The sequence below is a fragment of the Microcaecilia unicolor genome, chromosome 2 (assembly GCF_901765095.1).
Source record: "Microcaecilia unicolor chromosome 2, aMicUni1.1, whole genome shotgun sequence".
In the NCBI taxonomy this organism is placed as follows: domain Eukaryota; kingdom Metazoa; phylum Chordata; class Amphibia; order Gymnophiona; family Siphonopidae; genus Microcaecilia; species Microcaecilia unicolor.
Genome location: NC_044032.1, coordinates 586,094,943 through 586,122,653, shown reverse-complemented (window position 1 = coordinate 586,122,653; position 27,711 = coordinate 586,094,943). Strand labels below are relative to the sequence as shown.

The following is a 27,711-nucleotide window of genomic DNA, read 5'->3' as shown; positions in this document are numbered from 1 at the left end:
GCAAACCACCTTTCGCAAACTACTGAAGACCCAACTTTTTGAGAAAATTTATGGAAAGAACCAAAACACATAAAGCCGCACTCACTGTTCAATAATGCATCATTACAGCCACTCTGAATTCCCATCCCCTATCTCACCTTCTCATCTCCCGCAAACTCACCACACTCATACCTTACTCACAGAAAATGTATACCAAATGCTTTCCTGTTATTATATACCGCCCCTTTTCATTTCCCGCAGGTTCCCTCCAATGTATTGCCCCTTTTAGTTTCCCGTTCTTTCCTTCCAATGTCCTAATGATCTTTTCCATTGTTATATTCCTTATTGTTACTAGACTTTGTCTCGCATAACACCTCATAATGTAATCCATAACTGAGTTGTAACAAACTGTACTTCCAGTTTTCATAACGTATTGTAAGCCACACTGAACCCGCAAAAAGGTGGGAAAATGTGGGATACAAATGCAATAAATAAATAAATTACTACATGATAATAGATAGTGATGTTACATTAACAATTAACACAGTGCTTTATCTGTTAGTGCTCACTAATTGCCATGTTAAACAGCTAATGCACAAATTGCTGTTTTTGGTCAAAATATGGGTGAAGATTGCACTATACATGTGGGGTGGACAGGATAAGGAAAGAGTTTAGAGGGGGATCAATACTCCTAGTACAGTTTTCAATTGGTGACCACAGGGGAAGTGGAGGAAGTTAGTTGATAGTAAAACCGATCCTGTTCCTAGTGGTTATTTGAAACAGTGCAAGCATAAAATTGCACCATTATTGTCTTCTATGGTGATTGCTTCATTGACACAGGGGTTTTGCTCTACAGTTTTAAAGCATGCTGTTCTTCAGTCTGTTGTTAATGATGGAACTGGGCATAGGGGATCTTTGTTGTCAGATTGCCCAGTCTCCCAATTGCCATTTGTAAATAAACATATTGAGAGATTTGTTTATAGGCAGTTGCTTGACTTTGTGGAGGAGTCAGGGGCCTTACAGTATGTACCTAACAGTTTGGTTTTCTTAAGTACCACAGTACAGAGGCTGTGTTAGTCTCCATAATTAATGATGTGCTATATGGTTGGATATAGGGAATGATGTTCTTTTGCTGATAGATCTAACAGTAGGTTTTGAAACTATTTTATAAAAGTCACCAAAAATTTGCAAGCACAATTTAATTGAATAACAAGCCAATTAGTATCAATAATTGGCATTTACAAGTGTAAATTTTGGCGTGGGAGAAAAGACGACTGAAGGGAGATATGATAGAGGTCTATAAAATAATGAGTGGAGTGGAACGGGTAGACGTGAATCGCTTGTTAACTCTTTCCAAAAATACTAGTACTAGGGAGCACGCAATGAAGCTACAAAGTAGTAAATTTAAAACAAATTGGAAAAAATATTTTTTTACTCAATGTGTAATTAAAACTCTGGAATTCGTTGCCAGAGAATGTAGTAAAAGCAGTTATCTTAGCGGGTTTAAAAAAGGTTTGGATAGCTTCCTAAAAGAAAAATCAATAAGCCATTATTAAGATGGACTTGGGGAAAATGCACGGATTATTTCTAGGATAAGTAGCTTAAAATGTATTGTACTGTTTTGGAATCTTGCCAAGTACTTGTAACCTGTTTTGGCCACTGTTGGAAACAGGATGCTGGGCTTGAGTCTGACGTCGGTGCCGGGCAAGATGGTGGAGGCTATTATTAAGAATAAAATTGCAGAGCATATACAAAAACATGGACTGATGAGACAAAGTCAGCACGGATTTAGTGAAGGGAAGTCTTGCCTCACCAATCTAATGCATTTTTTTGAGGGGGTAAGCAAACATGTGGACAATGGGGAGCCGGTTGATATTGTATATCTGGATTTTCAGAAGGCGTTTGACAAAGTGCCGCACGAAAGACTCCTGAAGAAATTGCAGAGTCATGGAATCGGAGGTAGGGTATTATTATGGATTAAGAACTGGTTGAAAGATAGGAAGCAGAGAGTAGGATTGCGTGGCCAGTATTCTCAGTGGAGGAGGGTAGTTAGTGGGGTCCCGCAGGGGTCTGTGCTGGGTCCGTTGCTTTTTAATGTATTTATAAATGACCTAGAGATGGGAATAACTAGTGAGGTAATTAAATTCGCCGATGACACAAAATTATTCAGGGTCGTCAAGTCGCAGGAGGAATGTGAACGATTACAGGAGGACCTTGCGAGACTGGGAGAATGGGCGTGCAAGTGGCAGATGAAGTTCAATGTTGACAAGTGCAAAGTGATGCATGTGGGTAAGAGGAACCCGAATTATAGCTACGTCTTGCAAGGTTCCGCGTTAGGAGTTACGGATCAGGAAAGGGATCTGGGTGTCGTCGTCGATGATACGCTGAAACCTTCTGCTCAGTGTGCTGCTGCGGCTAGGAAAGCGAATAGAATGTTGGGTGTTATTAGGAAGGGTATGGAGTCCAGGTGTGCGGATGTTATAATGCCGTTGTATCGCTCCATGGTGCGACCGCACCTGGAGTATTGTGTTCAGTACTGGTCTCCGTATCTCAAAAAAGATATAGTAGAATTGGAAAAGGTACAGCGAAGGGCGACGAAAATGATAGTGGGGATGGGACGACTTTCCTATGAAGAGAGGCTGAGAAGGCTAGGGCTTTTCAGCTTGGAGAAGAGACGGCTGAGGGGAGATATGATAGAAGTGTATAAAATAATGAGTGGAATGGATCGGGTGGATGTGAAGCGACTGTTCACGCTATCCAAAAATACTAGGACTAGAGGGCATGAGTTGAAGCTACAGTGTGGTAAATTTAAAACGAATCGGAGAAAATTTTTCTTCACCCAACGTGTAATTAGACTCTGGAATTCATTGCCGGAGAACGTGGTACGGGCGGTTAGCTTGACGGAGTTTAAAAAGGGGTTAGATAGATTCCTAAAGGACAAGTCCATAGACCGCTATTAAATGGACTGGAAAAATTCCTCATTTTTAGGTATAACTTGTCTGGAATGTTTTTACGTTTGGGGAGCGTGCCAGGTGCCCTTGACCTGGATTGGCCACTGTCGGTGACAGGATGCTGGGCTAGATGGACCTTTGGTCTTTCCCAGTATGGCACTACTTATGTACTTATGTACTTGATGGACCTTTAGACTGTCCCAGTATGGCAACACTTATGTTCTTATGGAATCCGCAGCTAAACTTTATGCGTGATCTGAAAAGGGGGATGTGGAAATAGAATGGTCATGGGTGTAACAGGGGCATTCCTAAAATTAATATGCATTGGTATAGAATGATGGGGATATGCACCTAATGTAGATGCATACATTTGCACCATGTTTCAGATGGTGCAAATGGCCATGCCAAAAGTTAGGTGCACTTCTTTGGCATAAGCTCTATTCTATAAACTGGGCCTAACTTTAAGCATGGCTTATAGAATAGCGCTTTTTTCAGCACCAATTTTTTAAGCGTCATATATTGCATATAGTCTTAGGTGCTGTTGAAATGGCTCACTCCTTCATTCTATAATGTAGTGTCTAACATGAATTCCATGTGTGCACATATGTTATAGATTAATAGCATTTATGTGCTTCAGAATCACTAATAATTGGCAGTTACAAGTGTAAGGGCTATAGCATACATGCCAAAGTCACTTACAGGAGTGGAGGAGTAGCCTACTGGTTAGTGCAGCAGGTGAACTGGGTTCAATTCCCACTGCAGCTCCTTGTGACTCTGTGCAAGTTGCTTAACCCTCCATTGGCCCAGGTACAAAGTAAGTGCCTGTATATAATATATAAATTGCTGTGAATGTAACCAAAGAAAAGCAGTATACCAATTCCCATTCCCCTATATATGGTGCCAAACATTAGGTGCTGTTTGGCACCATTTATATGGGAATGGGACTTGATATACTGGTGCTACTTCTGTGCTTTAGGTGCTACTTCAGTGATACATTTTTGGACAGAAAAACATTCTAACGGATTCCAGGCACTGAAAGGGGGCAGAAATGGCAGATCCACGCAAGTGATTCTGTGCAGATCTGCAAAGGGGGTATGGCCATGTCATAACCACTGAGAGCCGAATAACAAAGTGGAGAAACATGTGGAGGATGGCTCATATAATTCTTTCCACCCCACTATATATATATGTGAGTGAATATATGTCTGCATTGCATGTGGGTTGTTGGATATGAGTGTATCTGTCTATCAGGCTTATTTTCGAAAGAGAAGAGTGCTCATCTTCCAACACAAATCGGGAGATGGGTGTCCTTCTCTCAGGGTCGCCCAAATCGGCATAATCGAAAGCTGATTTTGGGCATCCTCAATTGCTTCCCATCGCGGGGACAACCAAAGTTCATGGGGGCGTGTAGGAACCATAGCAAAGGCGGGACTGAAGCGTAATTAGGAGATGGGCGTCCTCGGCCAATAATGGAAAAAAGAAGGGCGTCCCTGATGAGCACTTGGCTGACTTTACTTGGTCCATTTTTTCTTACAACCAAGCCGTGAAAAGGTGCCCAAACTGACCAGATGACCTCCCCTTACTCCCCCAGTGGTCACCAACCTCCTCCCACCCTAAAAAAAATTTAAAACATTTTTTTGCCAGTCTCTATGCCAGCATCAAATGTCATACCCAGCTCCTTGACAGCAGTATGCAGGTCCCTGGAGCAGGTTTAGTGGGTGCAGTGCACTTCAGGCAGGTGTACCCAGGCCCACCCACCCCCTAGCTGTTACACTTGTGGTGGTAAATGTGAGCCCTCCAACCCCCCCCCCCCCGAAACCCACTGTACCCACATGTAGGTGTCCCCTTCACCCCTTAGGGCTATGGTAGTGGTGCACAGTTGTGTGCAGTGTGTTTTGGTGGGGGGGGGTTGGGGGGCTCAACACCCAAGGTAAGGGAGCTATGCACCTGGGAGCAATTTGTGAAGTCCACTGCAGTGCCCCCTAGGGTGCCCGGTTGGTGTCCTGGCATGTCAGGGGGACCAGTGCACTATGAATTCTGGCTCCTCCCACAACCAAAGAGCTTGGATTTGGTCATTTTTGAGATGGGCGTCCTCGGTTTCCATTATGGCCGAAAACCGGGGACGACCATCTCTAAGGTCAACCTAAATGTTGATATTTGGGCGTCCCCAATTGTATTATCTAAACGAAAGATGGACGTCCATCTTATTTCGATAAAACGAGTTTCCCCGCCCCTTCGCCAGGACGTCCTTAGAGATAGGCGCCCTTAGTGATGGTCATCCCCGTTCGATTATGCCCCTCCACATATCTAGACTGTGGTTGTGTGGATGTAATAGTGCTTCCCTTTGTGTGGTAATGTTAGAGTACTGGAGGAGATTCTATATATGGCGCCTAAAAAATCGGCAGTGAAAAAAGTGCTGACTAAGGTTATTCTATCATTGGCTCCTAGATTTAGGCACCGATTATAGAATAAGCTTAGTTGCTATCTCAGCACCTAAAACTATGCACACCCATTTACGCCAACAAAAACGTGGCATAAATCCCGGCACGTAGATTTATGTGCACTGGGTCATATTCTATAACTACGTGCATAAATTTTGGAACGCCCACAAAACACCCATTTCCCCACCCATAACCACACCCCTTTTGCCTGCAAGCATTAGAAGTTCAGCACACTTCATTACAGAATATGCTTAGTGAATTGTGTGTGCAAATTATAATCAGTGCCAATTAGTGCTCATTATTGCTTGTTAAGTGCTATTATCAGCGCTCATTAGCATGTTAAGCTTGTTATGTGCATTGTTATAGAATCTGCACCAATTTCAGCGTGAATCTCTAGGTGCCCTATATAGAATCTGGGGGATTATGTGTAGGTCCTTAAGTGATGTCTGCAGACCCGTTATGCAACTCATTAGAGTGGTGGGGCAGTTGCGAGGGGAGTAGTTATGGGCAGGGGCGTATCTGAACTTCGCCGTTAGGGGGGTCCAGAGCCGATGACGACCCCCCCCCCCCCACGATGCCATTGCCACCGACGCCCATCCGCCATTGCCGACACCCCCCGCCGCTGCTAGAACCACCTCCAACAACTGTGGCCAGCCTGCCGACAACCCCCCCACCCGCCGTCGCCGTGACATTGCCTACCTTTGCTGGCGGGGGACCCCAACCCCCGCCAGCCGAAGTCTTCTTGCTTTGTTTGGTTTCTGAGTCTGTCTGACGTCCTGCATATACAACGTGCAGGACGTCAGACTCACAGAAACAGAACGAAGCCCTGCAGATTGCAAGGCTTCGTTCTGTTTCTGTGAGTCTTACGTCCTGCACTCAGAAACCAAACGAAGCAAGAAGACTTCGGCTGGCGGGGGGTTGGGGTCCCCCACCAGCAAAGGTAGCAGACGGTGACGGCAGGTTGACGGCGGGAGGGGGGTTGAGAGGGTCGTTGTCAGGTGAGGTCCAGGGCTAAATCTATGGGGGCCCTGGCCCCCATGGCCCCATAGCAGCTACGCCCCTGGTTATGGGTGCAGTCAGTGGGGATAGTGTTTTAGGTAGATGAGGCTGTTTGCAGGGTGGTGGAACAACTGTGTGAGATCGTTTTTTGGGGTGGAGCAATTAGGTACATGGTGTTGGGGTGGTTGCATGGGGATAGATTTTGGGGTAGTGGTAGATTTGTAGATTGGTGGGCCACTTGGGGGGTAAAATAGTTACCAGAATTTTTTTTTTTTTTTTTGAGGTGGGGATACGACAGGTTTTTAGTGTGAGAGCACTTTGTGCTCTGGTACGGGAGTTGAAAGGTGTACACTTTGAGGGTTAATCAGTTTGTAGGGTGGGGGAAGTTGTGGGGGTAGGTTTTGGAGGTGAGTCAGTTTGCAGAGGTTACATTACGTTTTGGTGTGGGGCAGTTGCAGGGGATAGTGTTTGGGGTTAGGGTAGTTTGCAGGGTGATGAGGCAGTTGCAGGGGGGGTAGTTATTGGGCTGTGGGGACAGCTTGAGGGCTAAGCCATTTGTGAGGGGATAATTTTTGGGGGTAGGGGGAGTTTAGGGTTGAAGAGTAGGTAATTCCACCTTTTAAACTGCCTTGGCCTTTTCTCTAACTGCTATATTGCATCTGTAGTTTCTGTGCTACATACGCTGGAATGCCTTTTCCCATGGAAATGCATTTTGGTAAATTAACATTGTTAAAGGCAAACAACCCAAACTATGTTCCAAAGAATGTGCTTTATTCCCTTAATTTACGTTAACTACTCTTCACAGAGTGATAAAGTCATTATTAAATACTTAAAGGGGACAATTCAACACAACTCTGAAAAGCTACACATATTTTCCAGTTGTAACTTTGCTCAATTTTTCAAAACGAATGTGTGTGTGTACCTTCATAATGAAAATTGCCTATAGAAAGAGTACTGGCATGCACTTGCATCTCCTTTTTCTGTGGGTACTTTTTCTGACCAATTTAACACATATATTTTTGAAAATAAAATAAAGTACACATGCTGGATTTATTACTCTCCTTTTTCAAGTCCAGGTTCAAGCCAAGTCACATTTGCCTGCCTAAATGGGTTCACAATTAAAGTTGTACCTGAGGTAATGTAGGGTCAATCATTTGTCCATAATTACAATGAGAGCAGAATTATGATTCTTATATGAGGAGGGAAGGCCACAACCTGGGAGGCACTGGTACCTGCCCAATAGCAGACCCAAAAAGCCCAATTCAGTATCAGCCAGTCACCTTGTCCCCCAACCATATTAGTTTGCTGAGCAGGGGGTTTGAGAAGGGACAGATGGTGGCTATTGCTGGACAAAGGCCTAAGTTGGTTCCCAATTAAGTGTTAGGGTTTTCTTGTTCCTGACATATTGTTCTATCTTAGTAATGTAGCAGATTAAGAACATACATATACAAATACTCAAAAGCACTTATGTGGTTGGTGACAGGACCAACTGCATAAGTGTTTAATTAAAAAATGGATTATTTGAATGAATAACTTTGGATAAATAAATCATAATATTCATTCAAATAGGTGGCAGAATGAGGGTTATAGGACAGAGTTACAGTACTTAGGGAGGTACTGTACTTGCTATGTTGCAGTAAAATACATTTTACCAGAGCGATATTAACTGCAAGAATCACTAATCTATGTTACCTCCGTATTTCAGATTAGTATTTTGCATCGTAAATATAAATTTGCATTGCTTTAGCCAAGAGCATTGCACATTTGTGGCTGCATTAACACAGATAGTAGAACCCAAATTAGCACATTATCTCTTAAAGGGGCAATCCCACACCAACCCCCCACTGATACCCTATCCATACAATACACCTTACCTACAAACCCTCCACTGGAATTTGTTGCCAGAGAATGTGGTAAAAACAGTTGCATAGCAGGGTTCAAAAAAAGGTTTGGATAATTTCCTAAAAGAAATGTTCATAAGCAATTATTGAGATGAACTTGTGAAAATCCACTTCTTAGTTCTTAGATTACATAAAACCTGTTTTACTCTTTTGGGATCTGCCAGGTACTTGTGACCTGGATTGGCCACTGTTGGAACAGGATACTGGGCTTGATGGACTTTCAGTCTATCTCAGTATGGAAAAGAATGCCCACAGATCCAATTCACTCCAAAAATCATGAGCCAAAAACTGTGCACAAGTAAAGTCGCTGATTCAGCGGTCCGTTTTCATGTTGTTGTTTGCCGCATTTCTATGAGGTCTTTTTACTTCTTTATTTTTGAAAAAAAAAAGTGTAAGTGCTTGTATTTTGATTCACTGCATGTTTTGAGTTGTCCCAGTATGGCAACACTTATGCTCTTATATCCATAGATTTCCCTTCAAACCATCCCCAGCCCCGCATCATCCTTCTTCCTCTGTCATTCCCTTAGCAATCTTCATCCCTTAACCCCTTGGAATCCTTGCTTTCCCCAAACCCCCAACAGTGATGAGGGTTTCCCTAGTGTCTAGTGGGTAGGGCAGGAATGATTCTTATTTGGTTTGTCGACCCCTTAAGGATAGTACCTCTAGACAACCACTAAGGGCCAACAGGTATTATGCCCAACAGGCCACAAGTGACTGGGGCTCACTCTTCCTACCCCACTTGTTAATCACCAAAGAAACCCTGTTTGCTGTTGATGGGAGTGTCAGAGCTTTGGGGGGGGGGTGAGGGCAAGGATGTCATTAAAAAATAAAGATATGTGCACAGAAACCAGGGAACCCTGATATTAGGATAATTTTATAAAGGTCACGGTGATACCGTGACCAAGGGGGGCTTGGAACCCAGATAAAGTGATACCATGCAGCAGGTTAGAGTGTGCAAAATTAACAATTATTAAAGATATATTGGGAAATGGGGTGGGGGGGTCCTATTGAGTTCACAAGGGAAGGAGAGATCCAATGCAAAACTATTTTTTGAACAGAAAAATGACCTCCTTGGCCTGCTCCTGCAGGACCACTGTATGCACTGCAGTCTTTTGGTAAAGCAAAGGGACAGAAGTTTTGGCCATCCCCAATGGAATCTAACCCATATCCACACTGTACCCGCTAAGATCCATTCCATTCCACAACTAATCTCATCCATCCCCACCCGTATCCATAGAAGTAAATGATAACGATATTATTTACCTGCTCGCAATCCTCCATTCCCTCCCAACCCCAACAGCCTCCTGTGGTTTTTTGGATGGTATCCAAGTGTTCCAAGCCTAAGGCTGGTATTCCAGCTGCCTCTCTGGGCATTCCAATCCTTATTTTGATGCTTCAACTGCCTATCTCAGTGCATATGAAGTCTCATTCTGGAGTGTATAAGCCTCCATTTTTTCAGTATATCAAACTATGGACTAGATTCATAGATTATATTTTCTTTTTGTGGGATAATTCACCAAAGGTTCTTGAAGATTTTGTCAAGTGGTTAAATCAGAGTTAATCTACATTAAAATTTACAGTGCAATGGTTGAGAGAAAATTTGCTTTTTGGATGTACAAGTTGTTAAAGCTCAGGGTGCGTGGATAACTACAGTATTTGAGAAAGAAACAGACAGAAATTCATTTTTGCAGTATGGAAGTTGTCATTCGCAGTCTCGCAAGAACACTGCTTATATCAAAGGTTTTGAGATACCAAAGGTTGTGTTTGACTGATGAGGAAAGTGCAGAGTGGAGTATTGAAGAAAAGACTGTATGATAGAAGATACCTACATTCAGTAGTCAATAAGGCTTATTAAAGAGTGAAATATAATAACAGGCAATGGTTATTACAGTCAAATAGGAAAGGTGAAGAAAGAAATGGATCACTTATTGTATATTGTGATATACCACAAAGGAGAATTCTATTGTTAAAATTCTGACACGGCATTGAAGAGTAATTGAAACACTTCCCATTTTTGAGAACACCACATTGAGGGTAGCTTTCAGTAGAGGAAAAAATTTGTAAAGAAATGTTATGTCCATCCATCAGAGATTTGCCATCATACTTATGAACCAGAAATAGCATTGGGACATGCAACATGTATGAATTGTTCAGTCTGCAGCATTATGGTGAAACAGTCTGATTTTTTGAATGATAAGTTTTTTTCTGAATTGAAAATTAATATGAGCTGTGTATCATCATTTGTGGTATACTGTATTTGCTGCCCTTGTCAGAAATGTCAGATTTTAAGAATATTGAAAGTGAGAAACATCCCTATTAGCAATGCATTGTGTGAAGGAGAAACACAGTTTTGCATCATTAAAAATGTACAGATGACCACCGAAGGGATTCAGGGATGACCTCCCCTTACTCCCCCAGAGGTCACTAACCCCCTACCACCATAAAAAACAAGTTTAAAAATACTTTTTTGCCAGTCTCTATGCCAGCCTCAAATGCCATACTTAAGTCCATCGCAGCAGTATACAGGTCCCTGGAGCAGTTGTAGTGGGTGCAGTGTACTTCAGGCAGGCGGACCTGGGGGGGGGGGGGGGCTCAGCACCCAAGGTAATGGAGCTATGCACCTGGGAGCAATTTATGAAGTCCACTGCAGTGCCCCCTAGGGTGCCCGGTTGGTGTCCTGGCAAGTCAAGGGGACCAGTGCACTACATATTCTGGCTCCTCCCACGACCAAAGGGCTTGGATTTGGACGTTTTTGAGATAGACGTCTTTGGTTTTCATTATCGCCGAAAACCAAGGACGACCATCTCTAAGGTCGACCTAAATGTCAAGATTTGGGCGTCCCGACAGTATTATCGAAATGAAAGATGGACATCCATTTTGTTTCGATAATACACGTTGCCCGGCCCCTTCGCCGAAACGGCCTTAGAGATGGACGCCCTTAGAGATGGTCGTCCCCGTTCGATTATGCCCCTCCACGTTACTATGTTAAAATAGAAGGTAGTGGAGCACTCACAATACAACAATCAAATAAAGCTCACACCAATATATTCTCTACAATAAGAGGATTAATAAATAATAAGCACTTGGAGGAAAAATAATCAGTTGACCTTCTCCAATAACTTTCAATGGCATATAAGTACATAGTAACGTGGAGGGGTATAATCGAATGTCGTCGGCCAAATAGATCGCCGGTGATCTATGTTGGTGGCGGCGCTACAGCTGGCTGGAACTGTATTATCGAAAAAGATGGCCGGCCATCTTTTTTTTCGATAATATGGTTTAGCCCGGCCAAATGCCTTGGAGTTCGCCGGGTTTGAGATGGCCGGGTTTGTTTTTCAGCAATAATGGAAAAAAATGCCGGCCATCTCCAACCCGGTGAAATCCAAGGCTTTTGGTCGTGGGAGGAGCCAGCATTTGTAGCGCACTGGTCCCCCTGACATGCCAGGACACCAGCTGGGCACCCTAGGGGTCAGTGCGGTGGACTTCAGAAAAACCTCCCACATGCATAGCTCCCTTACTTTGGGTGCTGAGCCCCCCAACCCACCCACCCCAAAACCCACTACCCACAAATGTACAACACTACCAAAGCTCTTAGGGGTGAAGGGGGCAACTACATGTGGGTACAGTGGGTTTTGGAGGGCTTCCATTACCAGCACAAGTGTTACAGGTGGGGGGGGGGATGGGCCTGGTTCCGCCTGCTTTAAGTGCACTGCGGTACCCACTAAAAGTGCTCCAGGGACCTGCATACACGCAGGCCTTTAGGACTTGTCGCTCCTGAATAACCTTGGCACACCAGTTGACACCTGAAGACTAATCGCTTTGAAAAAGTCCTAAGTACATAAGTACATAAGTAATGCCATACTGGGAAAAGACCAAGGGTCCATCGAGCCCAGCATCCTGTCCACGACAGCGGCCAATCCAGGCCAAGGGCACCTGGCAAGCTTCCCAAACGTACAAACATTCTATACATGTTATTCCTGGAATTTTGGATTTTTCTAAGTCCGTTTAGTAGCGGTTTATGGACTTGTCCTTTAGGAAACCGTCCAACCCCTTTTTAAACTCTGTTAAGCTAACCGCCTTCACCACTTTCTCTGGCAACGAATTCCAGAGTTTAATTACACGTTGGGTGAAGAAAAATTTTCTCTGATTTGTTTTAATTTACTACACTGTAGTTTCATCGCATGCCCCCTAGTCCTAGTATTTTTGGAAAGCGTGAACAGATGCTTCACATCCACCTGTTCCACTCCACTCATTATTTTATATACCTCTATCATGTCTCCCCTCAGCCGTCTCTTCTCCAAGCTGTATAGCCCTAGCCTCCTTAGTCTTTCTTCATAGGGAAGTCGTCCCATCCCCGCTATCATTTTAGTTGCCCTTCGCTGCACCTTTTCCAATTCTACTATATCTTTCTTGAGATGCGGCGACCAGAATTGAACACAATACTCAAGGTGCGGTCGTACCATGGAGCGATACAACGGCATTATAACATCCTCACACCTGTTTTCCATACCTTTCCTAATAATACCCAACATTCTATTCGCTTTCTTAGCCGCAGCAGCACACTGAGCAGAAGGTTTCAGTGTGTTATCGACGACGACACCCAGATCCCTTTCTTGGTCCGTAACTCCTAACGTGGAACCTTGCATGACGTAGCTATAATTCAGGTTCTTTTTTCCCACATGCATCACCTTGCACTTGCTCACATTAAACGTCATCTGCCATTTAGCCGCCCAGTCTCCCAGTCTCGTAAGGTCCTGTTGTAATTTTTCACAATCCTGTTGTGAGTTAACGACTTTGAATAACTTTGTGTCATCAGCAAATTTAATTACCTCGCTAGTTACTCCCATCTCTAAATCATTTATAAATATATTAAAAAGCAGCGGTCCTAGCTTATTTGAATAAGCACGTTTACTCACAGTTAACTGCAGATCAGAGGTTGTGCCCCACTGGGAAAGAGTCTCCCTGGTACTGAGATTAGCAGTAGGTCAGAGCTGGCACAATGGTGTACAATGCCCTCTTTCAGCCACATTCAAGGTAATAACGTTCTCTAATGTGGGTGACACATGAAAGGGATCTAAAACTGGCTTACAAAAATGGCCACTACCTCATGGACTACCGGAAACAAAACAGGGCACACTCTGAACTCAGTTACCAGGGGGGAAAAGCACCATGGGAGTAGAGCCCAGAACCCTACACCCACCACAATGCATTGCTGATGTGACTCTGCAGGGCACCTAACAGAAAAGGTGTCACACTCACCCGAGAGCCACATCGCAACCAGGGAAAAGCTGTCGGAGGATACAACACATTCTGCTGTCATGGAGGTGGGTATGGCATTTGAGGCTGGCATACAGGCTGGCAAAAAAGGTTTTTAGTTTTATTTGTTTAATATGGGAGGGGTTGGTGACCACTGGGGGAGTATGGGGAGGTCATCCCGCATTCAATCCAGTGGTCATCTGGTCATTTGGGGCACCTTTTTGACGCTTGGTCGTGAACATAAAAGGACCAAGTAAACCCGGCGATATACTGCTTATTGCCGTTTTTTTCCCATTATCGTCGAAAGCCAGCCATCTGGTAGCCATGCCCATGCCCGCCCATGTCCTACTTTCGCTTTGCCACTGACACATCCCTTTGAACTTTGGCCGGCGATGTGACGGGAAAGCGTCAATGTTGCCAAAAAAGCGGCTTTCGATTATACCATTTGGCCGCTTTTCCGAGATCGCCGGCCACCTCCCAATTTATGTCGGAAAATGGCCAGCGATCACTTTCGAAAATGAGCTGGATAGTAACATAGTAGATGACGGCAGAAAAAGACCTGCACGGTCCATCCAGTCTGCCCAACAAGATAAACTCATATGTGCTACTTTTTGTGTATACCTTACCTTGATTTGTATCTATCATTTTCAGGGCACAGACCATATAAGTCTGCCCAGCACAATCCCCGCCTCCCAACCACCCCCCCCCCCCCCCCCCCCCTCACCACCGGCTCTGCCACCCAATCTCGGCTAAGCTTCTGAGGATCCATTCCCTCGGAACAGGATTCCTTTATGTTTATCCCACGCATGTTTGAATTCCGTTATCGTTTTCCTCTCCACCACCTCCCGTGGGAGAGCATTCCAAGCATCCACCACTCTCTCCGTGAAAAAATACTTCCTTACATTTTTCTAGAGTCTGCCCCCCTTCAATCTCATATCATGCCCTCTAGTTCTACTGCCTTCCCATCTCCGGAAAAGGTTTGTTTGCTGATTAATACCTTTCAAATATTTGAACGTCTGTATCATATCACCCCTGTTTCTCCTTTCCTCCAGGGTATACATGTTCAGGTCAGCAAGTCTCTCCTCATACGTCTTGTAACGCAAATCCCATACCATTCTCGTAGCTTTTCTTTGCACCGGTTCAATTCTTTTTACATCCTAAGCAAGATACGGCCTACAGAACTGAACACAATACTCCAGGTGGGGCCTCACCAATGACTTATATAGGGGCATTAAAACCTCTTTTCTTCTGCTGGTCACTCCCCTCTCTATACAGCCTAGCAACCTTCTACTTACAGCCACCGCCTTGTCACACTGTTTTGTCACCTTCAGATCCTCAGATACTATCACCCCAAGATCCCTCTCCCCATTGGTACCCATCAGACTCTCACCGCCTAACACATACATCTCCCGTGGATTTCTACTCCCTAAGTGCATCACTTTGCATTTCTTTGCATTGAATTTTAATTGCCAAACCTTAGACCATTCTTCTAGCTTCCTCAGATCCTTTTTCATGTTTTCCACTCCCTCCTGGGTGTCCACTCTGTTACAAATCTTAGTATCATCCGCAAAAAGGCAAACTTTACCTTCTAACCCTTCAGCAATGTCACTCACAAATATATTGAAAGGAATTGGTCCCAGCAACAATCCCTGAGGCACTCCACTACTCTCCTTTCCCTCCTCCGAGCGAATTCCATTTACCACCACCCTCTGGTGTCTGTCCGTCAACCAGTTCTTAATCCAGTTCACCACTTCGGGTCCTATCTTCAAGCCCATCCAGTTTGTTCAAGATTACGTCTATAGCACATCCCTGATTTAATTCTTCAGTCCCCCAGTCAAAGAATTCAATGCGATATTATTAGTGAGAACAGTTAAAATGTAATGCCAAGAAGTACAGAGTGATACACTTGGGGTGCAGAAATACAAAAGAGAGGTATCGGATAGTAGGGGAGAGATTGGTAAGCTCAGCTCAGGAGAGGGACCTTGAGATGATGGTGTGTGAAGATCTTAAGGTGACAAAACAGTGCGACAAGGCGGTAGCTGCAGCCAGAAAGATACTAGGCTGCATAGAGAGTGGTATAACCAGCAGAAGAAAGGAGGTGTTGATATCCCGCTACAAGTCATTGGTGAGGCCCACTTGGAGTTCTGTGTTCAGTTTTGGAGGCATTCGATGCCGAAACATGGAACCGTGTTGGGTCCTGGAGTTGTGCCATACATTTCTCTGCTGAACTTTATTTATTTATTTATTTATTGCATTTGTATCCCACATTTTCCCACCTTTTTGCGGGTTCAGTGTGGCTTACAATATGAGTTAAATGTTAGAAATACAATTTGTTACAGATTGGTTATGGATTACATTGTGCAGAGTTATGCGAAACAATTGAGGTGTCGTTAGGGAATGTAACAATGGAACATAAACATTGAAACTTTGGAAGGAAACATTGGGAGCTTGGAGAGCGATAAAAAGGCATGAGGACATATGGTGTATATCTTTCTGTGAGTAAAGGTATGAGAGATGTGATATTACGGGAATGAGAATTCAGAGGTGAATGTATGATGCATTAGTGAATATTAAGTGTGGCCTTTATGTGTTTTGTTTCTTTCCGTAAATTTTTTCAAAAAGATGGGTCTTCAATAATCTGCAGAAGGAAGCTTGCTCATTGATTGTTCTTAAGTTGCGCAGCACTGTATTCCAAAACTGCGTGCTCATGTGAGAAAAGGTTGACACGTGTAGCGCTTTGTATTTCACGCCCTTGCAATTGGGGAAGTGGAGGTTAAGGAAGGTTCAGGATGATCTTTTGGCGTTTCTAGTTGGTAAGTCTATCAACTCGCACATGTAGGCTGGGGCTTCGCCTTGAATGATTTTGTGGACTAATGTGCATATTTTAAAAGTGACGCGTTCCTTGAGTGGGAGCCAGTGCAGTTTCTCTCATAATGGTTTTGCACTTTCATATTTTGGCTTTCCATAGATGAGTCTGGCTGCTGTATTCTGGGCTGTTTGAAGTTTCCTCAGTATTTGTTCTTTGCAACCTGCGTATAGTGAGTTGCAGTAATCCAAATGGCTGAGCACGAGGGATTGCACTAGGCTGCGAAAGACGGATCTCAGGAAGTATGGTCTTATCCTTTTCAGTTTCCACATGCTGTAAAACATCTTTTTTGTTGTGTTGTTAGCATGAGTTTCAAGCGTTAGATGGCGGTCGATAGTGATTCCAAGAATTTTTAGCGTTTCAGAGATTTGAAGGTTCAGGTTTGGTGTGTTTATGGCTGTGAATTCTTTAGTGTTGTATTGGGAGGTGAGAATCAGGCATTGAGTTTTTTCTGCATTTAATTTCAGACGAAATGCATCTGCCCATGTGTTCATGATGTGTAGGCTTTGATTGATTTCGTTGAAGATTTCGTTGATGTCTTGTTTGAAGGGGATGTATATTGTCACATCATCAGCGTATATATATGGGTTGAGGTTATGGTTTGATAGGAGTTTTGCCAAAGGGATCATCATTAAGTTGAAAATGGTTGGTGAGAGAGGTGATTCTTGTGGTACTCCACATTCAGGTGTCCATGCCTTGGATGTGGTCGAATTTGATGTGACTTGATACGAACGTTGGGTTAGGAACCCTTTGAACCAATTCAGGACATTTCCTCCAATGCCAAAGTATTCGAGTATGTGTAATAGGATTCCATGGTCAACCATGGTCAACTTCATATGACAAAGAAAGAACCCTTGTTTTTATTATTGTGATTAAAGAGCGTTTTTATTGACATTATACCTTCAGTGCCTCTTCTCCTTTTTGTTGGTAAACCATGGTCCATCCTAACCTTTTTTGCTTGGTTGTGGGGGTTTTTTTTTGCCTTTTTGTAGGGTGGCTTTTCTCACTTTTTTGCGTTTGTTCCTTAGCATTTACAAAGTGGTTTACAATTCAAATTTATCTCAGAGAAAACAACTCTATTGGTAGACAAGGCAGGATAGAAATTGTACCCAAGAGTACAAAGTAACAGAACAAAATCTACTAAACATCCAGTAAAGCCATCTGATTTAGAGAGGAAATGGTTCTGTCTGTGTGCGTTGATCTTAGTTGAGGTCAAGAAAACCATGTGATTATCTCAAGGGACTCTAAATTGCACAGAATAAAGAGATAATTCAGTAGTTCTCTGACTCATTAGCAAATTAGTACCCCCTAGTTCAACATGATTTAACTCTACTGGCTATAAATCTGAAAATTCAGAAAAGATTCATAATGATGGCTCAGGATGAGAGAATGTTCTGTTTAGTTTTAATTGATTTTATTTCGAGCTGGACAATTTAAGCACAATTCTTTATTCCAATGTAGAAGGTCCTCTAAAGTGCCGAGCAATTAGAAGAAAATGAATAAAGTCCCAGGTCAACTATTTGTTTTCAGCATTTAGATGGCATCCTTAATTAGTGTGTCTTACAATAAGAACTACACAGCAGCTGTAATATATAAAAGTCAAGTAGCTAAATATTCCACACAAAGGAAAACTACAAAGAAGAGCTGAGAAAATTATGACAAACTAGCCCCCCTGTTTACTAAGCTGCATGGCAATGCTGATACAGCCCATTCATTTTGAATAGGTTGTGTCAGCATTAGCACACGGCAGCCACTAGCATGGCTCAGTAAAGAAAGGAGCAGGTGTTATAAATAGGTGGTTTTCAAGAGTGGCTTTAGTAACAGCAGTCAGTTTAACTACTGAGAGACCATTTCATGTATTTTGCACCTGTTTTCTGAAGAAATCTCCCTTCATCCCTTTTTTCCTGCTGCCGCTGTCCTGCCACCTGAGACAGAACAAAATAGCAGCGCAGGATCTCAGATTTCCCCACACACACACGTGCTCTGTGCTTTTCAGTCTTGCCCCCTCCAGCACAATATCTTATGTCAGATGGGGTAGGATCAGCAGATGCTAGGTATGTGCATGGGCTATGTTATGTTATATTTTACATCGCATCTATTCCACAAACACCCAAAGATTTCTATCCGGACTGCTTTAACAAGACATTGGATGATATTACTACCAGGAATTACAATCCACTAAACTAATTTACAATGCACACTTCAGTCACTACTTACATAAAAAATGGGCTAATCAGATGACAAAAACTTACTAAATAGCCAAGTCGGCTAGCATCTGCTGTGCACTAATGCAGACACAGCCCATGTACTTTGAATAGGCCTTATTGGCATTGCCGTGTGGCTTAGTAAACAGGGGGTAAATAATTAGAAATTGATCTAATGGTAGGCAGTAAAGAGTTCCACATCAAAGAAACCTGACAGTATAAAGGAGAAATAAACTTACTCTTATACCTCTTAGTGGAGGAGTGGCCTAGTGGTTAGGGTGGTGGACTTTGGTCCTGAGGAACTGAGTTCAATTCCCACTTCAGGCACAGGTGGCTCCTTGTGACTCCAGGTAAGTCACTTAACCCTCCATTACCCCAGGTACAAATAAGTACCTGTATACAATATGTAAGCCACATTGAGCCTGCCATAAGTGGGAAAGTGCAGGGTACAAATGTAACAAAAATAAAATATTTCATTTTTACCTATGGAAATCATTTTTACTGATGGAAAACATTAAAAACATCTGATTTTGAGTCTTGTGTATGGAATCATTATGGAAAAGAGCAGCCCATCCTCCCATATAACAGGGTGCCATCGTACATAATTTAAATTATGCTCGAGCTTCAACCAAAAGCCAACGCAATTTTGACAACAGCAGAATCACTGATTCAAACTTGCACACCAAAAAAATTTCCTAGCTGCTGTATTCTATAACATAATAACATAGAAAATGATGGTCCATCCAGTCTACCCAACAAGATAAACTTATTTTACATGGTATGTGATACTTTATATGTATACACGAGTTTGATTTGTCCTTGCCATTCTTAGGGCATAGACTGTAGAAATCTGCCAAGCACTCTTCTTGTACTAAAAGTTCTGAAGCTAGTGTTGAAGCCCCTTAAAATTTACACTCAAGCCCATCCATATCTATTCAGTCACGATCAGGGCATAGACCGTAGAAGTCTGCCCAGCACTGTTTTTGCTTCCCAATTACCGGCGTTGCCACCCAATCTCCACTATGGTTCTGTGGATCCATTCCTTCTAAACAGGATTCCTTTGTGTTTATCCCACACATGTTTGAATTCCATTACCGTTTTCATCTCCACCACCTTCCGCGGGAGGGCATTCCACATATCCACCACCCTCTCTGTGAAAAGATACTTCCTGACATTACTCCTGAGTCTGACCCCCTTTAACCTCAATTCATGTCCTCTAGTTCTACCACCTTCCCATGTCCAAAAAAGATTTGTTTGCGGATTAATGCCTTTCAAATATTGGAACGTCTGTTATCATGTCACACCTGATTCTCCTTTCCTCCAAGGTAAACATGTTCAGGTCGGCAAGTCTCTCCTCGTACAGTTTGCAACGCAAATCCCATACCAGTTTTGTAGCTTTTCTTTGCACCACTTTTTACATCTTTAGCAAGATATGGCCTCCAAAACTGAACACAATACTCAAGTGGGACCTCACCAACAACTTGTAGAGGGGCATCAACACCTCCTTTCTTCTGTGGGTTATGTATTTTGCACCTATAATCTGAAGAAATCTCCCTTCATCCCTTTTTTCCTGCCACCGCTACTAATCAGACTTTTTGAACATCCTATAAAACAGATTGTATGCTACTTATCCTAGAAATAAGCAGTGGATTTTCCCATCATCTTAATAATGGCTTATGGACTTTTCTTTCAGGACATTTTCCGAACAAATGGTAGAAGCAAGTTGTGCTGCTATTTGCTACATTTATCTGGTGCCGGATGAGGAGCTTGCCTTTTGCTTGCAGGTCAGGGTAAGGAAGTTGGCCCCAGGTTTTTGCAGGGCTCACTTAATAAGTACGCTCCTGGAAATGCCACTTTTAAACACTTCTGAGTCTACCTTTCCCCTCTCACAATGGAAGCAATTTTCAAACTGCCTAAAGAAATGGCAGGTTTGCAGTTATTGTGTATGAAGAGATGTGTAACTCCTTTTCACTGGGAAATTCCATCAGGGACTTGCCATTGAAAATCCACCTGATGAACACACTGGAGACATAAAGCAACCATGTAATTTATACCTGCATTGCAGAAATAATAATAATGTTGTTCTTTATCATACATAAATGCTGAGTTTTGCTTTAGGAGAAAAGATATTTGATAATCATAGAAACTAGGAAAATTAACACCACCTTTTAGTGGACATGCCTTCAATTTTTTAACTGAAATTCTAGGTGTTTTATAATTCCATAAAAATTGTACTAATTTAGCTTCAACCTTCTTATATGTTGTTGGATTTAGTAACATAGATAGCATGCTAAGAATGTAGTTAATTTTTGGCACTATCATCATTTTTATGGTTTCTAGTCTACCCCACCAATTAAGCCTTAATGGTGACCATTTTTGAGTTAGTAATTCAGTAATTTTAATTATACTTCTGAAAATATAATTAAAATTAGAAATAATAATAATAAAATTCGTATATAACATTTCAAGCTTAGGCTCAGGACAGTTAACTAGAAAAGTCAAAATATAACTCAAATAATTGATGCGATATAAAATCCAACATTAAAAAATAGGTTTAAAAAACCCATGTGATTGCTAAAAATATATATTGAACAATCAAGTTTACCGCAGCTTTTGAAACTCCATATCATTTTATTTGCATCTACTACTACTACTTATCATTTCTAAAGCGCTACTAGACGTACGCAGCGCTGTACACTTGAACATGAAGAGACAGTCCCTGCTCGACAGAGCTTACAATCTAATTAGGACAGACAGACAGAACAAACAAGATATAAACAGTGGTAAGCCCAACGAGAACTTATCGCTCGTGACACCAGATGTACTACTGGGCTACCACAGCAGCCCAGTGGTAGTCCCCACACCCAGTGCATGCCATTTCCGGTGCTACAAAAACATTTTTATTTTTGTAGCACCGGTGTTTACCTGACAGTAATCAGGCAGTGTCGCGCACACTGCTCAGTTACCGCCAGGTTAGCACGAGAGCCCTTACCGCCACCTCAATGGGTGGCAGTAAGTGCTCTGCCCCCAAATGGCTGTGCGGCAGCACTTGCTGCACGGCCATTTCTTTAAAAAGAAAAGCAGCCTTTTTACCTGCTGTGGTAAAAGGGGGCCTCAGCGCATGTCAAAAACATATGCTAACACCAGCACAGGTCCCCCTTTTGCTGGAGCTTAGGAAAAGGACCCCTTAGTGCACGCTAATGTCTGTTAGTGCATGCTAAGCTATTGTAAAAGGACTCCTAGATTAGGTCTGACACTTACATAAGTACATAAGTATTGCCATACTGGGAAAGACCAAAGGTCCATCGAGCCCAGCATCCTGTTTCCAACAGTGGCCAATCCAGGTCACAAATACCTGGCAAGATCCCAAAAATGTACAAAAACATTTTGTACTGCTTATCCCAGAAATAGTGGATTTTCCCCAAGTCCATTTAATAACTGTCTATGGACTTTTCTTTTAGGAAGCCATTCAAACCTTTTTTTAAACTCTGCCAAGCTAACCGCCTTTACCACATTCTCTGGCAACGAGTTCCAGAGTTTGATTACACGTTTAGTGAAGAAAACGTTTCTCCGATTCGTTTTAAATTTACTACATTGTAGCTTCATCGCATGCCCCCTACTCCTAGTATTTTTGGAAAGTGTGAACAAATGCTTCACATCTACCCGTTCAACTCCACTCATTATTTTATAGACCTCTATCATATCTCCCCTCAGCTGCCTTTTCTCCAAGCTGAAGAGCCCTAGCCGCTTTAGCCTTTCCTCATAGGGAAGTCGTCCCATCCCCTTTATCATTTTCGTCGTCCTTCTCTGCACCTTTTCTAATTCCACTATATCTTTTTTGAGATGCGGCGACCAGAATTGAACACAATATTCAAGGTGCGGTCGCACCATGGAGCAATACAAAGGCATTATAACATCCTCACTTAATAAGGACAATGCATACCTTGAAATGAAATCAATGCAAACACTTTTGCTCCCTGATTTAACCATATCCTGTTTGCAGACTCATATTCCCTCTGATTGTCAAAAAGAGTACTCACTCTGCTGCTCCCCAGTATCTCTCCACACTCGTCCTTCCCTACACCCCTTCCCGTGCACTCACCTGCATGGATAAATCCTTCTTATCTGTTCCCTTTTCCACTACTGCCAACTCCAGACTTCGCGCCTTCTGTCTCGCTGCACCCTACGCCTGGAATAAACTTCCTGAGCCCCTACGTCTTGCCCCATCCTTGGCCACCTTTAAATGTAGACTGAAAGCCCACCTCTTTAACATTGCTTTTGACTCGTAACCACTTGTAACCACTCGCCTCCACCTACCCTCCTCTCCTCCTTTCTGTACACATTAATTGATTTGATTTGCTTACTTTATTTTTTGTCTATTAGATTGTAAGCTCTTTGAGCAGGGACTGTCTTTCTTCCATGTTTGTGCAGCGCTGCGTATGCCTTGTAGCGCTATAGAAATGCTAAATAGTAGTAGTAGTAGTAGTTTTATGCAGCTAAAGATATCATTACTATTTGAAACACTTGAATTTTAGTCGCAACACAAATTCCTTTCCTAAGATGTTCCTTTCTACTGAGAAATGTTTGTCACTTACTGTATTCCTCTGAGTACTTGTAGACTTCTTTCTAACATGTCTATTATAACGCTTCCTTCCTATCATCCTAGATTCAAATATGTCGGGACATACATCTTATTTCATATGATTTATTGTGCAGACTCTGGACCATTTTGATTTTGGTATTATTCTTTATTGCCTCTAGTCATTTTACATTCTTCTGTACATACAACATCCATTACTGAACACAGAAATCTAGTTGAAATTTCACCGATGATTTGTACTGAGCTATTTTCTGTTTTGGCCTGACCTGTGTCTACTGTAACTATAACAAACAGCTATAAAGCTACATTTAAATATCAAAAACAACAGACAAGGGAATTCCTTTTTCCAGTTATTGCACCTTTGAATGTTGTTTGTTTTAGAAACAGATAACAATATTTCAGCATTATAGATGAATTCTAAAACATTTTAACTGAACTGCTTTACTGTTCGTGGCAGATCAGTTGACAGCGGAAAAGTAAATTACATCTAAACTGAGTTTAGCTGGTTAACAATCATGTTGAGCTGATTATCCAGCTAGGGCAACAGAAGCTACATTCAGGACTGGCATGTATGTTTTATTTCTCCATATTCCCCTATTGATGCACACAAGGAAAACCATCAATTTAACATTCTGGCTGGCTTTTATGGCTCTGCTAGAATTAACTTCAGGGCATTCTGTGTAATTGCTTTCAAAAATGCACACCTGAATATATTTGTCCACATTTTCTGCTTTAATTTAGCTCATGCCTTTATAACAGTAGTTTAAAGTGCAGATTAAAATTTTTGCAGACTGCTCCAGCACTACGAGGGTCTTTTACTAAGCCAAGGTACCGTTTTTAGCACACAGTAGAAATCAGCTGGTGGTAAAAACCGAGACGCCCATAGGAATGTAATGGGCGTCTTGGCATTTACCACCAGCTGATTCCTACCATGAGCTACAAATGCTACCTTGGCTTAGTAAAAGACTCCCTATATGAACGATACCAGGATAGAATGTGGCAGAGTATAGGTGTTCTGCCAACCTATAGGCAGCCAGCGATATTCAGCTGGTATCCATACAGCTATATGGAAAGGGGGTAAAAGGTTATGAGTTTGATATACCACGAAAGCAGTTTACATGTTTTTACTTCCTCTGTCACTAGTGGAAACATGGACAGCAAAAATACTGTCCTAAATGTATCTGTATAGCTATAGGGATAACAACTGAGTATGGCTGGCTGTATACATTCAGGGCTGCCACTTCAACAGATAGTGGCAATGAATATTTGCAAAATATTAAAAGACCGTGGCCAGTGCTTAAAAAAAATACACTGACTGTACTGTATAAATATTGATCTGTTTATGTTCTATGAATAAATCTATTTTGATACTGCTTTAAAAGGAACACAGCCAAAATGAATTATTATTTGTTCTGTGTAATAAGAATCACAATCTCACAGTGACACTGTAGAACTGTGTTACTGTGTTGCAGGCTCGGCACCATCCCCCACAGGGAGAAAAGCAGCTATATAGAAGAAATCACTTTTGTAAACATATATATATATATATATATATATATATATATATATATATATATATTCAAGCCCCAACACCCCCCCGCCCAATCACAGAATGGACCCCTGCAGTGCAAGATCCAACTCCCACAATGCAAACCTTAACACCCTGACCACAGACTCTACCTCCCTTATTTAAGGACCCATCCCCAGCACATAAACCCACCCCTGAGCAGAATCCTGACCCCCTCCCAAAAAAAACACTACGCAAACAATCAAGACCAGCCTCAACACTCCTGTAGACAATAGGAACTGCCAACAAAACCCTCCACCCCCTTTATAAACTGCTCCCCTCCAAAATGAGTACCCTGATCCCCCATCTTTACCTTCCCCCATCTCCTGCCCTCCCCTTCCAGGACTTACTCAGGGGTCCATTAGTAGAATAGTGGAGCCCAGGCAGCAGCAATCTCATAGAAACAGAAAAAAAAGAGAAAAATGTAGGCAACTAAAGATTGTATGGCCTATCCAGTCTGCCCATCCATGCCATCTATTCTCCCTATATAGAAACAAAGAAAAATGCCAGGTCGTTGCCTGTATCCAACATGATGTTTCTATAGCTAGAGGTCATCCTTCCATATATGTAAAGTAGAGATGAGGGACAGGGTGTTTATGTTGAAGGGGTGGAGTTTATGGGAGAGGGTGGGTTTTTTTTTCCATTGACAACCCCAAAAGTCTACATGGGTGTTGGCGCTGGCATCAGGTGTTGGGGTGGTAATGAGGGTAGTCAGAATCGGAGGCAGGGGGGTTTGGATGCTGCTTGGGGGTGGGGTGTATATTCTGGGGGTGGTTCTTTAAGTCAAGGGGTCCAGCTCTGTGATCAGGAGCTTGCATAGGTAGGGTCAGATCTTGCATCAGGGCAGCTGAGTCTGTGATCGGGTTTTGTAAAGGGGTTCTGGGTTGTGACTGGGATTATCAGATTGGGGAAAGAATAGGGATGTGTGCTGCTGTGACAGGTCTTCTATAGACCCACAGTGTTACATACAGAGCGTAATGGTACGGGTGTCCCCATGTTATCTGGCACTACATGTAACACAGCGCCTGTACTGCATTATCTGACTGCCCTGAAGTGGTAAATGCAGGGCAGGTTCAAGGCATGCTCCCTGCATTTACCTCAACAGGCTTTGCACTTACTGCATGTTAATTTTTGCTTTAAACATGTAGTAAGTGCAAAACTTATAGCACTTTAGTAAAAGGACCCCATTGAAAATTATTTAAGGCCCATTTTGCATAGAATGTACAGATTAGAAATGAGACATCCAGGTCGGATCTCCAGCAGTATTTTAGAAAAGGTTCTGCCAATGCAAAACTTTTTCTAATATAGCTGCAGGCATTCTGGTGTATTCACCAGGTTGTGCAGTGGAAATGCTTATTCTGCTACTTCAGTGTGTTAGTCGTGCAATATCCATGTGTAGTGCCCCATTTGACAAAACTTTACATGTAAATGCCACCAATTAAATAGTGAGGCCACAATTTTAACATGAAGGTGAAATTAAACAACATGGGATTAAGGAGAATGTCTCCTTAATCCCTCAGGTAAGGCCCTGGCAGAATCAAGCACTTTTTAAAAACCTATGCATGCCCTTTGACATGGAAAATTTTCCCTATAAATATGTATTCCCCTTGCAAAAATGAGAAATACAAGTGTAGTTTTAGCCCAGCCCAAACCACACCCCCTTGACATCTCTGCATGGTGTAGATCTCTGTGTTGTAAACAGTGGCTATTTGAAATCTGTAGTTACATGTATGTGCGATATAGTAACACAATAAATGATGGCAGATATAGACTAGCATGGCCCAACTAGTCTTCCCAGAAAAATGGCTAAGCTTGTACCTGCCACTTCATGCAGGTCGTTCCTGTCTATCCCTTTACACAAAACTATTTGTAACACCCCACGGGAATGGGTGTTGCTAGAGTGATAGATTTTTCCAGAGCACTGAGAGGAGGGAGGTCCCTGCTAGAGAACTGGAGTGGCAGGATGTCCCTGGGTGGGAGGACGCCCAGCCCATGGGGGGTAGTTTGAAATAGATTGCAGAGAAATATTGCCCTGGGACAACAGGGTTACCAGGCGGAGGAGTTTGGAAGAAGATAAAGTTAAAGTTTGCCCTTTAGGGGAGGGTCTTTGTTTGCCTGATGCCCCCCTGCCAAGAGACTAGGAGGAGAAAAGGGGAATCCTAAGTGAGGAGTGTGATCACTGGCTATAACGGAGGGTTGTGGCTCCTGAAAGTGGCAACCGGGATACTGTGTGGGCTACGGGTGGGCCCGGGAGCAGGGGATTGGAGCTAGGGATAGCTCAGTCCCAGGACCAGGGTAGACCCAGAGGGGGGACACTGCTGGCAAAGAGTCAGACAAAAGGAGGGTCTGAACCTGCAGAGATTGAATCTGTGCTGAGAAGAGGAGAAACAGCCACTGGTCCCCACAAGGTATCCTTGTAAATATACCTGAGAGGATAAGTGGTATAGGAGTTCCCCTGAGGAACACCAGAAGGATTGGATTTAAGTTGGAGTTTATACACTGTTTGGACTGCTTACTAAATGTTTGAAGTACTGCCTTTTGCAGAGTTGGAGGAAATATACAGGTTGTGTTTGCATAAGCTGTGACAACAGTATATCTTTGAGCATGAGGGTGCAAGTGCCTCCGAAACCCCTGGATCACTTTTCTGGACCATAGACCAACTTCCAAGCTCGACTGCAGGCGAAGCGGAATGGATGAGTGAGGTGAGAGTGGCCCTGAACGTGAAATTGAATTGAACTGAACTTAACTCTGCTTTGTGGCACAGGAACTAATGCACGGGTGAGACCTGGGTTATATATTCAAAGTTGTTAAAACTCATGTGGGCTGTGAAAAATTGCAGGAAGACCATAGGAAATTGAAAGACTGGGCATCCAAAAGGCAGATGAGATTTAATGTGGGCAAATGCAACGTGATCTACGAACTAACAAACTTTCGAATATCATTGAAG

At 42.8% G+C, this 27,711-nt stretch overlaps 1 long non-coding RNA gene across 1 annotated transcript; it reads right to left on the bottom strand.

Annotated features, from left to right (window-relative positions):
* Positions 1 to 20,688: 20,688 nt before the first annotated feature.
* On the bottom strand, positions 20,689 to 27,244 carry LOC115462732. Its single transcript, XR_003940937.1, has 3 exons — positions 27,160 to 27,244; positions 23,218 to 23,219; positions 20,689 to 20,699 (listed from the first exon to the last, which is right to left on the bottom strand). It is a non-coding gene; the product is annotated as an uncharacterized LOC115462732 (long non-coding RNA).
* Positions 27,245 to 27,711: the final 467 nt, after the last annotated feature.